Genomic DNA, 4,319 nt, shown 5'->3' with positions numbered 1-4,319 from the left:
TTCTTCTCACTTGTCGATACAGACAACTTTTTATTTCTCTTGTCCAGTATAAAGGGCATATTCATCCAAGTAAAGCCTCATTCACTTATAGCAATTTCTGAATTCTGCTGGTGTCCTTACTTTCTCCAAATTCCTCATTGCTTGGTTTTCGGATTTGAAAGTCACATCAAAATTTGACTTAATCCAATTGGAATTGATCTCCATCTAACTGACCATTAATTGGAAAAATTAGCCAATTAACTCACTTAATTGATCAATTGTACCTGGTGATGACTAGCTAAATAAAATCAAAGACCAATTATATATAGTCGGATTGGATGTAACAACTTCTTTCAGGAATTGAGATCACAATTATTTGGAGTATCAATAAGAATATCAATAACACACGGAAGTATACTTTCTATCTTCAATAGTAGGGTATTTTTCAAAAATTTGGGCAGCATCTCCTTTATATTATTGACTACCAGTCAGACTCAAGCCGACACCAACCATCAATCACACAACCAACAATCAACCCAGAAGTAGACCAATCAACTTGCACCTTCTAAACTCACCATTTCACCATCACATACCAGCCGGTATATCCTATATTTTAGTTCAACTTAAGATTATAGCGAACAATTCTTATTATACCATACCTTTTCTCATATCTTCTGATTATAACAGAATATCACTAATGAGTACCATTACAACTTATTCTAGAATTCTTCTAGTTCATGTTTCAATCCAAGCTCTCTCATTAACAATTCGTCTATTCTTGACAATATACACTTGTTATTATTAATTAACTTGTTCAACTTCTGATAATCAACACCTGGTCCCAACCAACACTCTTATAATCTTGTGAAAGAATTCCTTTGGTTTTAAAGCATCATTTCTTAAAAATTGTTGCAGTCAAACCATCATACCTTTATTTCCCTTTATGTCTTTTCATATTGAACCTTCTTTGCTTTATATGCATCAAATTTTCCATAACTTACTTATTCGAGTGGGAAAGTCTAACCATTCCTTGATGAACGCACTCAAAGTTTATTCGTAACTAGCATTTCTTCGATCTTGAATCTTTATGACAAATATCTCCCACATGATTGAGGTATGCTTCATCTTCATAGCGTATCAATCGATTATCTGGTTATTATTAAGAATTTCTTCATTCGCTTCTGTTGTCCAGTCAATCATTTGCCTTATCCATTATACGCAGCTTTACTTTCTTATTCCTCTAGTTAATTTACCTCATATGGTTCGCTAACTACTCCAATTCATGCCAAAATATCATACTTGTAGCGTATCATGTATACAGATTTCCGCCTTTGATTTGATGTCCTCGCAGCAATCCCGTTATCAGTATAATGGTTCTTCTCTGGACGTAAATGTCCACCATTTGTTGGCTTATAATTATCCACCCTTATTACATAACTCTATCTGCTACACCGGTTCATTTCACTTCCTTTTTTAAACACTCAAAGAATAGACCTTACACAAGAAGGGAATTGGTGTATATGATTCTAATTGGAAACCTTTTATAGGGGATAACAGTACAAAAAAACAATCGGAAGGATCCATGAATCAAGAAATCATGATTGAAGAAGAAAGAATGAATGATGATTTGGATATGAGTGAGACAACCATATTTGTACTCAAGATGGCCAGTCTTTCATAATATATGGCATACAGCACATGATTAGGTGGCGTCCCACCAGACTCTTTGTCATTTCGACAAAGCGTCACACCATAACACTGTTTGTCTCAATCAGAAAGCAATATTTTGAAGGAGGAATGATTTGAAAGAGATTCATCAATTTTCTTGTCACCTTATAGAGCTGATCATGAACGAAGTTCATACTTTATTCAAGATTCATAAGAACGAATGGTATTATAGAAAAGAATGATAGTATTAGTCGCCATCCATATTTCATTTACTTACAACTTCAATGTTGATTCAATCAATATATTCCAATCTGAGTCATATATTAACTTTAGAAAGTTCTCTGAAATGCTTTCTTATATCGATCATTAGAATAAATTCCCCTGTACTGGGTCTTGTATCTTTCGCGTTGCGCTTCCATGTTTATAACTCGACTCTATTTGCAGTCTTATGAGATTTACAATTATAACTTTAAATTTCGCTTATGTTGCTGGTCGTTCAACATACCGCCTTCTTTGCTAATAACGTTCTTCCTTTAGAAAGTCTGGAGATTTCCTTAATCTTCTTTGCTCGTACTCGGTTTCTCGTAAATTGACGTATTCTTTGAATTATAATAGTCTCATAAATTGGATGAATAGTTTCTCCGTACATTGGTTCTGTCGTTAAACTTATCAAACAATATTTACATTTTCTTATTAGGAACAATCAAATCTTCTCCGTAATAGAGGGTCTATTTGACCTTCTAAATTAACCATACTAATTTCCAGAACAAATATTCTTATGAATAATCCAAATCTTATACCAATCGAGCAACTCAAGTAGTAATTGGGCAACCAAGTTCTTAAAACTTGCTTTGTTTAAAGGACTTTTAGGAAAAAAATTTGTTAAGAAAATCTCTTTTGAAAACTGATTTAAAATTTTAAAAATCATACACCTGGTCGTCATTATTATATGAGTTGGTTGTCATCCTTCTCAACTACTACCGAGTATCAATTTAGGGAAACCTTCATATAAGAGCTCATTCATTTCCATATATCTTCTACCCATCATTAGGTCTATTTTACCTTCATTGGTCGACAAAAACTTCAGTTACCGTTGCATATTATCTTATTCGTAACTTCACTGCTATTCTTCCATACTGGTAACATTCACACCATCATCTCTTACGATTACTAAGTATAACAGGTTTATCCAATAATCATCAAATCTATTTTTATAAAATAAGGTTGACTAATATCACATCATATTACTACTATACGCATCATGTTTGGTCATAATATCATTATCTACTTCCCTGGAAAATTCTCAATTTCCAATCTTTTCAAACTTCTTTAAAATCCATCTAGCTCACTCCACAAGATAATCATAGGTGTCATACTTACTAGTAGCTCCATATAACCTGGTAGCGGCTATCTTCCGGAACACACGTATCCTCACTCTAGATTTTTTTTCTCACATTTCTTAATACCTCGTGTACTCACCATATATTATAGCTCTCAAATCCATCCTCATAGGTGTCATTACTTCATAAGACGAGTTCTAAACGGATGTTATAGAACAAGGTATAGAGTAGACATAAAAGATGCACTCACAGTTGAGTATCCGGTAGAACCAAAATCAGCATATGGGGAAATTCTCGAATAGGTAGTCTCGCATCAGGGGATGAAATAATAACGTGAGAAGGTACAACCGCCGCAACAGGATGTTGCATGGCTAACACCGGTGGACGAGCAGGGCATGAATCAGATGATGGTCCTCCGACTGAATGCTTCGAGTGATTAGATGATACTAGAATAAAAGAATCTGCCATCGCTGCTATCTGCAAATCACATCACTAGATAAGAATCTCGAATCTCATCACGAATCATACCAAAACTTACTATACAGTCGCGCTCAACTTCTCAACATTCTGTTTCTCCATTTCCTAATTTTAATCCTAACCCTCTATCCATTCCCGATAATATAGGCTTATTTCAGTGACTTATAACTTGTGGCTCTGATGACAAAACTGTGACGCCCTCCAAACCCGGGTCAGAAGTTTGGGGCTCACAACACATACACACACAACATATAAACCTGTATATAAAATATTATATGCATTGACCCTTTTTCTCACAACCATGGATCGCAAAAGATTTAAGTATGAAAACAAGCCACAACCTTATATTTTATTACAGCGTACCAAATCCCAACTAGTTCAACTTACATCTGATAATGATATCATTCTTACAATCTTGCATAACTCAACTACAATAAAAAGCTCCTTCTAGCTTGATCCAACTTAACCTGGAATCCTAGCTCGCACACTGGACTGGAAATCCTCGTTACCAATAATTTCCTTTTTAACTGTTAAAAACATAAAAAGATTTACAAGAGTGAGCTAACTAGCTCAGCAAGTCATAATAGCAATAACTGAGGTTAAACAATAACCAATTAAAATAATTCAGAAGAATCAAGTTTCTGAATAGCAATCATTAGAATTGGATATTCACTTTTCATTTTAAAAACCAAGGTTAGGCTGCTGATCAGTCACGCACTAACCCTGAGCAAGGCTCCCAGCTTTGCTCTATATACTGGATCTAAGGCACGCATTGGCCTACTATGACCACGAATCTGGTCCGACCACGAATCTGGTCCACTTTTATAAAACCATCCAATTCTAAAACAATTCAAA

Source organism: Apium graveolens, chromosome 1, assembly GCF_009905375.1.
Source record: "Apium graveolens cultivar Ventura chromosome 1, ASM990537v1, whole genome shotgun sequence".
NCBI classification, from domain to species: domain Eukaryota; kingdom Viridiplantae; phylum Streptophyta; class Magnoliopsida; order Apiales; family Apiaceae; genus Apium; species Apium graveolens.
The sequence above is the reverse complement of the archived record's forward strand: the minus strand, read 5'-3'. Positions refer to the sequence as shown.